The following is a 9,420-nucleotide window of genomic DNA, read 5'->3' as shown; positions in this document are numbered from 1 at the left end:
ACGTAACTAGTGCGGTCGGGGTCCATTTCTTCCCTCAGTGTCGGCCTTCTGATGCCATCGGCCACTCACACAGTTCACAGCAGCAGAGGAGAGACCGGCTGAGTCCTGGCTTCAGCGCGACCCTGCACAGAACCCCCGCCTCCCTCGTTGGGGCTCCAGGTTCAGTCTGTTCATAGCTCAGAGCCTGCTGTAACCGGGATGCTGATAAGCCCCAAACCTCTCCCACGGACACCCCGCGGGTCGGTCTCGATGCCTGCCCTGTCACGGACAGCATGGCGGCCGGTCCTCCTTGTCTCTGTGTTCCCACCCCCTCTTGGATTCCCATCCCTCTCTGTCCGTCTCCTGTGCTGCCTTCACTTCTTCAATTTGCGTATCTTGAAGGGATGTTCTGGTTAACCCCATGACTCCTCACACAAGCTCCCTGACCTACTTTTCCACCCAAACCTCTCTTCGGAGCTCTAGACCCAACTATGTAATTGGAACTTTTTAAAGTCACTCAAGGGGGATTCTCATGCTGGAAATGTCCAGATCTGGACTCCTGGCCCTCTCCTCAGTGCCCTGTGAACGGCTCTTCCACAGATGCAGCCGCTCAAAGCAGCCCCAGGGGAATCAGTCAGGCCTCCCCTGTTTTCACTCACCCGTTTCCAATCAGCCAGTAAGTGCCATGGATCCTACCTCCCAAACGTCTCTTGAGTTCCTTCCCGGACTGCATACTCCTTCTCTCACACCAGTGTAGGTTATGATTATCAAGATGATTGATTCTTTGAAGCACAGTCTTATTTGAATTTATCAAATGCCCTTTTGGCTGTTTCCTAAATTTGAATAGAAATGGAAGGCTTTTCAAAGCCAAATGCTCTCTCTTACATTTTCCCCCATGACTCGAATCGATTTTCCATCATGATTAGCTCTGGACTCTCAGCAGGTAACTTCACCACCTCCTAGAAGGAAAAGGGAAAAGATCCTGAGGGAGAGATGATGGGCTCCTTCAGTGTCCAAAGACCAAGCCTGTAAGCTTACTGGCACCTGCACCCGCTTTTACCTTCCATTCCTGTTACAGGAGGGGCCCTCCCCGGAACCAAGGCTCGCCCCTTGTGTGCCCGCCTGTGAAGGATGCCGCCCCTTCCTTTATTCTCATTTGTTTCCTTGATTGTGCAGCATCTCCATGGCTACCAGCACTTTCCTGACAATTGTCTCTTCACCCCCCCCTCCCCGCACTGCTTCTCCTAACCATTCGATTCTAAATTCCCTGAAGCAGTGCCTACGTTAACTGTCTCTTTGCTCTCTGCCATCTGACTTCAGCATTCTACTGAATTCCTAGCATTCTACTTAAATAGCTCCTGTCACCTAGTAAACTACCTACCCCATCAAAGGATGTCACTCAGCTACTTCGGCTTCTAAAGGACACCATGCACCAGATTTTCTTCCTGACTCTCTGGTTCCTCTTTCTCAGTTTACTTTGTACTTTTCTTTTTGCCCGTCCCAGCTCCTCTGCTCTTCTAACCTTACACACCTTTCTGCTCCATCATCCTCCAGCTTTAATTAACCAGTGATGGATTCTGATTCATAAATTCACATCCTTCGCCAAGATCGTTATCTGGAGATTTAGATGAGTATATCCCTTTAACCAGTGAAATCTGCCACTTGAATATCTCCCTGTGGGTCTAACTCCAGTGTCCCTCAATAAGTTCATCCCCTTCCCACCAAACAAGCTTTCCTTTGGTCCCACGTTATGGTGGCAGGCATCACCATCTCCCAAGATGCTCAGGCAAGAATCCTTCTCCTTTTGCTTCCCTCACCTCCCTTGTTTCCCACATCTAATCAAATTCCCGTCAGTCATACCACCTGAGTCTTTTTTGAGCTTGTCTTTTCTCTCCACATCCACTGTCAGTGCCCTGCTGTCCACTAGTACCTTTCACCCCATTCCCTGCAGGATTCTAAATTGTTCTCTCTGGTCCCAGCATTGCTCGCTTCTGATACGTTCTCCACATTGCAGTGTAATCCCTCTGAGATACACTGAGGAACCATCATGTCGTTCTTCCGCTTCTGACTCACAGACATGGAACACAGACTTGTGGTTGCCGGGGGGGAGGGGGTGGGAAGGGAAAAACTGGGAGTTTGAGATTTGCAGATACTGACTGGTATATATAAAACACATAAACAAGTTTATACTGTATAGCACAGGGAAATATATTCAATATCTTGTAGTAGCTTAGGGTGAAAAAGAATATGAAAATGAATATATGTATGTTCATGTATGACTGAAGCACTGTGCTGTACACCAGAGATTGACACAACATTGTAAACTGACTACACCTCAGTTAAAAAAAAAAAACAACCTTACAGTGGGACAAAAACAACAGCAAAACCTTACAACAACCCCCCCGCACTGCTCCCGCCACCGCTCCCCACCCTCCCCCCTCACACAATGTGGTGCAGCTGTGAGGCCCTCTTTACAACCTGAGACCCTCCAGGTCTCTCCCCGCGATGCACAGCCCTCCTCAGGAGCTCCTTCTTGTCCCGGGGGCCTCAGATTAGCAGCAAGTTGCCAATGAGCTCCAGAGTCATTGGTTAAGTCCTCTTTATAGCATCCTTCACAGCCTCTCTTGATGCTTATGACCGCAGGGCACTGTGTTCCCTCTCTGCCTGTTTGTAGACTCTAAGTGTTTTAAGGACAGGACCAAAGATTGGGTTGATCAACCTGCATTTGTGGGGCATGGCTCAGTGCCCACCCCCTAGCTGATGGGCACATTGTTTACCATGTGCCTGAACTCTAGCATGGGGGTAATCGTGGTACCTGCTTCCTTGGTTGTCATGGGAATTAGCGAAGTCTTGCCTGTAACACACTTGGAATAGCACCTAGCACATAGATGATGTCCAATAAGTGATAGTGATTGTGATTTAATGAGGGGGCAAGTAATTGTTCTAACTAAAGGAACTTCCTGCCCTGGGACTCAACTTGGCTCAATACCCCTCTTATGGATAAGAACCTATAAATATTGAGTGTCAGTATGTTTAACTTAATTAATATTTAATCAAGCAGATTATGAGAGGTGCAGGGAGCAGGAGGAACAGCACCATGTCCCAGCCCTTGTCACATCTCACACACTCACTTTAATATAACGTAGGAAAGGCAGAGTAGGAAAACATGGGTTGTCACGGAGACCTGCAGGAGCGGGGGCTTCTAGGAGAAGTCTGGTCAGAGACTGATGAATGGATCTGAAAGTTTATCTCAAAATTTTAAATTTGAGGGCAGAAAGATTGCAATAAAAATAGGTATCACTTGGAAAAGATAGAGACATCGAGTTACTTTTCAAATCAGTCAGGGTACTCTGTTACTGCACTGACTAACCACTGTTTTCATAGATAGCATGCGTTTGGCAACCTAAGGCATAAGTCACATTGAGGCTGAGCAAAAAGTCATGCCGTCTGAAATTTGAGATTGCATTGGTAAATTTATATTTAAAAAAAAGATGCAGCCTTCCAGATCTTCATCTCTCTGGAATTGCAACTAATGTTCCCAGACTAAAAGGATTACAGCTTGTATCAGCTTGAGTAACATGTCATGATGCCTAGAGTCCACATTGCAGACACCAGCGCTCAAGACTCACATTTGGGTTCACATTTTCTTACTTGTGTGGGTTGAACTGTGAATCTAATTTAATGATCTTCTGACACTTCATCTCACAGAAGAAATTGCCGCTGCTCTTTTTAAGTGTGTCTGCAAACGCAGTGATAAACATGTTTGTATTCACTCTTGTGTTTCCCCTCCATACGTTGTACACTCCCCTGACGGGGACTGGTTGCTTGTCTGCCTTGAGGACAAGAGCTAAATCCAGCTCCTATGCTCAGTGATGCACCCAGGCGGGCCTTGACTGACACTGTTAATAACAAGAATGGTCCCATCAGGGGTTCTAAACTCGGCACCTCTGACTTTTGGGGCTGTGCGATTCTTTGCTGCTGGGGGGCTGTCCTGTGCTTTGTAGGATGCTAGCAGCATCGCTGGCCCCAGTCTTCTAGGTGCCAGTTCACTCTCTCCCCATTTGAAAACCAGAAATGTCTTCAGACTTCGCCCAATGTCCCTGGGGGGCAAAACCACCCCTGCCTGAGAACCACTGCTCAGGATACATGCAGATGCAGGGGCTTTAAAGGCAATCGTAGCAGGAAAGGGACGCAGCCCACACCATGTTCCAGCCATGTGACCTTGATGTCCCGGGCCAGGGAGGTCAGAAGGAGGGTTAGGTACAGGCAGGCCACAGATTCCACCGTGAATTTGATAAAATTACCCACTGGATTCAAGATTATCAGGCCATCTTCAATTTTGAAAACTTCTTCTACAAGAAGACAACTGAGGATTTGTGCCCTGGTGGTAGCAGGCATAAAAGAGCTTTGTAAGGTTGTAGGTGGATTAAGCTTTTTATAAATCAACAGTGTAGTGGGGCTAACTGCCAGACCAAAGCCAACTTGATCTTCAGCTGCATTAAGAGTTGCATAATTTATTAAAGGATGAACTTAACGCTCTGTACTTTAAGATCATTTTTGGAATGTCTTGAGGCTACATTTTAAGAATTTCTAGGTATGTGCTAGGAAGTACTCAAGGAATTGTAAGTTATCAGAGAAATTGTGCATCTCAATACAGAATAACTGTCTGGGGAGGCCTGAGATGCTTCAGTAATGCCGAAACTCAAGTGCACACCTAAAGACCATTGATAAGGATATTATAGAAAGGCCTTAACTTTCTGGTGAGCAATTAAACTTGAATATCACTGCCCTTCCTAAGCCTGAGAGGCTGCGATTCCTTAAAAGTGGTCATTCATTTTTTTCTCTCTGGCCCCTTTAGGACCAAGACCAGAAGGGAAAGGAGGTAGAGGGCCTTCCCAGGCTTTGGTGGGGGACGAAACAGACCTGCACCTGGTGTTTAGATTTCACATGGATCTGGACAGCTCAGTACTCCTTCACATATGTCTTCTCGTGATCTTACTCTCTTAAGAGCAGGATAAATGTCACGCCCCCCCCCCAACTCCGTTTACCCTGCTTGGCTCCTGCAGAAATGCAGAATGTGTTTCAAGCCAAATAAACTATTGAGTATTCTGCCCTAATACCATGGAAGTTATCTTTTCTAAATAGCCTTAATCTTTGTTACCTAGTACATCATTATTTGTACAGCTTGGGTTGATCCATGAGAAGGTCATGGCTGAGAGCGTGATTAGACAGAATTGAAGTTTCCCACCAATAAAGCTGTTCTGATTCAGCTGACTTACGAAGATGCCTTCAAAGACAAATTTCCAGAATTACCTCCTGGCACTTGCCATTCCTTATTTCTTGAGTCAACCTACTCAGAAACAGGGTTTTCTTATTCAATTATTTCTCGAGCATTAGGTTTGATTCACTTCTGACCCCAAAGTGACTTAATGTCACAGCATTAGTGAGCCCCTATCATACAGCAGACTGCCCCAGAATATGATGTGCCCTTAACTCAAAATGTAGCCTTTTACTTGTTTCAGCTTCAACCTGGAGATGGGTAACATGTACTAGTAGTAGCATTTCTTACAGAAAGCACAAAGCTTTTATTTTTAAAATATAGCATCATGTCTCTAGTTGGACAACCTTCCAAATCTTTGAATGCCTCTCCTTTGTTTCAATATCACCCATAGTCTTTTATATCATCTCAACCTTTAAATTTTAAATCAGTCTACCAAATAAAATGTCAAATCCCCTCTTACTGCAAAGTCACACATAATGTGAAGGCCAAAAAAAAAAAAATTCTACAAATAAACTAACCTGATAAAAGTCTGCCATCAGTTTTTCAGATGGTTCCATTACTGAGATCATTTCCTTTGGTCTTTTCAGCAAGTTCCTTCACTTTGTCCTACATGAAAGGAGCTGCTTGCTTGACTCAATACTGTTGCTGAGTTGAGTAGATGGTGTTGAAGTTAAAAGTCAGGAAATGTATTTCTCTCTCCATCACTAACTGTGAATCCTTTCATTTCTGTACCAGGTGTTTCCTACCTATAAAGTGGACTCTCTGGTCTGAGAGAGGATGTGATTAAGATTAGTACATAAATATCTAAGGGTTTTCAAAGATATTAGGCATAGAATTTTTACATAGCTTCAACAAGCTAACATGAGGCCCTAAAGGTCTATGGTTATGAATATGGGAGCTAATAAAAGCCTGTGAAGAAAAGTAAACTCTCCTACCCTGTGGGTGGGAATGTAAATTAAAATCAGTGCAGCCACTATGAAGAACAGTGCAGGGGTTTCTCAAAAAAACTAAGGATACCATGTGACCCACGGATTCCGTTCCTGGGTACAGATCTGAGAAAAACAAAAACACTAATTCAAAAAGATACATGCACCCTAATATTCATAGCAGCACTATTTACAATAGCCAAGATATGAAAGCAACCTAAGTGTCCATCAATTGATGAATGGGTAAAGAAGATGTGATACACACACACACACACACACACACACACACACACACGCGCACGCACAATGGAATACTACTCAACCATCAAAAAGAATGAAATTTTGCCATTTGCAGCAACATGAATGGGCTTGAAGGGTATTATCTTAAGTGAAATAAATCAGACAGAGGCAGACAAATACTGAATGATATCACTTACGTGTGGAATCTAAAAAATACAACAAACTAGTGAATATCAAAAAGAAAGAAGCAGACTCACAGGCATAGAGAACAAACAGTGGTTCCCAGTCAGGGGAGGGAAGGGGGGAAAGGCAGGATGGGGTAGGGGATTAAGAGGCACAAACTCTAAGGTATGAAATGAGCTACAAGGATGCACTGCACAACACGGGGAACACAGCCAACATTTTATAATAACTATAAATGGAGTATAACTTTTAAAAATTGTGAATCACCATATTGCATACCTATGACATATAATATTGTACATCATCTATACTTGCGTTTTAAAAGTCTGTAAAAATGTAAAAACATGGCAGCATGCGCTTTTTATTCTTTGAGGCGGTGGGAAAGAGGTCTTATTGCCCCCTCCCATCTCTAGAATGCATGTGCCTGCAGTTGTGAATTTGCTTATAGTTCATTTTCTTGAACTATGGCCCCCTCTAAAGAGGCTACCATCAGCTTGGGTGGAAGAAGAAAGACCACTAACCACATCCACGACATCCATCTCTCTGCCTTCATCACAGGGGGCTGGACAATGCGTCCATCCACTGGCTACCTTCTCCAGGCCTGCCTCTGCTCCTCAGTCGGCCTTCAGTCCATTGCAGATGCCGTCACACCCCACGCCACCTCTTCTGCCCACTGCTGGCTTCACTGCCACTGGATGGACAGATCCCCGCTTGCTAACAGCTTCCCTGAGACTCAGCTTTTTTGTCTCTGCGCCTTCCCAAAGGCCCTGGCAGGCAACCAAGGAGTGATGGGGTGTGGACACCACCCGGACAGCCATTGCTAGCAGGTGGAGGGATGGCTAGGTAAGTGCACCAGCCTCTCTTCCACTGGAGGAGCAGTCTGCGCTGCAGGTGATGCGATTTCCCAGGGGGTCGCAAGAGGGCTTGAGCCCCAGGTGCTCACAGCGGTGCACCCTTTACTGGCGCATTATCTTCTCCTTTGGCTTTTTCCTTCCCTATCTCACTCCCCCCATGCTCTCTCTTCTGGAATCATCCTCCTAATAGACCACCTGCACCCTAGACCTCATGTCAAGCTCATTTTGGGTGGTGAACCCAAATAAGGCAATTCCCCAGATCACTTCAGTTTAATAAACTTTGATGAGGCATGAACTCCATACTGGGATATGTGGTGGGGTTAAAAAAAGATACGCCATGCAGCAACACACTCCTGTGATCTCAAGGAGCGGTACCTTTTGTGGGAGAGCAAGACAAACAGAGCCATCGTCACAATAGAGGTGCTGTGGTAACAGCACGTCCAGAGGCTGACGAGAGCTCAGAGGGGGGGCAACAGCGCACTTTTGCAGGGCGGGAGCCGTGGGAGTGAGGCGTCCGTCCTCGAGCGCTTCCAGAAGAGGCGTCTGAACTGATGCTCGATGTATCAGTTAACAGTGCTCTGCGTGGAAAGCAGAGGAAAGGCAGCAGTGATCTGCAGGAAGATGAAAAGCACGGGCTACTTATTCCTTCAGCGTGAGTCACCGAGCACCTCGTCAAGGCAGGCTCTCTGCTCGGCCCTGGGACCTTGTCGGTGAAGAAGCCAGCATTTTGCAGGACCTTCTGCCAGGACTTACCGGCCATACTGAGGGCTTCGGCGACTTGCCACTGCACTGTAAACATCTTGACATCAGGGACTAAGTTTTCGTGTTTCTTTTTTTTAGTTTGGTACAGAATTGATCAAAATTTTCCCCTTCTGAGTTTTCCTCTGTGTATACGTCACTACCACTCAGCCTAATTTCCTGAGCCAGTTTGAGGGGTGACTTAGTGATTCCAAGAGGAGGGAATCCACAATGATGTGTCCAGGGAGCTTAAAACGGCTTGGCCTTTCCTTGGACTCACATTCCTAAAATAAACTGAAATGTTCTTGGTCCCAAACGTCCCCTCAGCTTCTCAGCCCATGCAGCTCTCACCCTTGAAAGGAGAGAGCGTGTTAAATGCTCAGCTGAATGAGGGCTTTCCCCACCGATAATCACTCAGGAAATTCTGGTCTGTAAACGCGACCTGCAGTCATTCAGAAAACCAGCTAGACCTCGCCTGGAAAGCTGTCAGAGCGATGGAATCAAAAGGAGACGCGCCGGTGAGAGGGGCACAACCGGCTCCCAGCTTAATGAGGAGCACAGCCGCCTGTGTCTGCAGGGACAGCCCTACTTCCTGCTAGAACATGCACTTCCTGTCTCATAAACACAACTGGGGCACACCTTTCAAACACCCAAGGAGATACGAAGGCGGCGGGGCCGGGGGGCACAGCTGGCCGACCACCGCGCCCAGGGTCATTTCCGTCCGCGGAAGGTCACGCTCCTTGCTCTCGCTCTGGCGTCCGCGTAGCTCCCCTGCAGCCCAGCACCCAGTCCCTATTTTTAACTGATGATGCTGCGTTCTTAGCTCAGTAAACTGCCTTGGTTAAATATTCTTCTCATCTATTATTTTTTTCCTCTCCTCTGGGGAGCAAAGTATTTCCTGACATCTGTTCTGAATTCGGGTTTTTTTCGTAATTTCTGTGTAGGCCTTTTTCCTATCATCTACACAGAACTGAAAACAGCATTTTGGGTTGAGGTTTTTGTTTGTTTGTTTGTTTGTTTTTGCCATTTCTAGGATAATATCACCGTTCACCTCAGGGAACTCCAAAAGGGCTCTGGTGCTAGCTCTTCAAGGATCCTGTAGCCACCGAGACAAAGCTGTGTGTCCCTGAACTATTTCATAAGCCTGTAATACTTACTGGAATAGAGCTCAGGGCAGCTGCTGCTTTGAATGTTTGTGTCTCCTCCTCCCCAAAGGCAC

The sequence above is a fragment of the Camelus bactrianus genome, chromosome 14, assembly GCF_048773025.1.
Source record: "Camelus bactrianus isolate YW-2024 breed Bactrian camel chromosome 14, ASM4877302v1, whole genome shotgun sequence".
Taxonomy (NCBI): Eukaryota; Metazoa; Chordata; class Mammalia; order Artiodactyla; family Camelidae; genus Camelus; species Camelus bactrianus.
The sequence above is the reverse complement of the archived record's forward strand: the minus strand, read 5'-3'. Positions refer to the sequence as shown.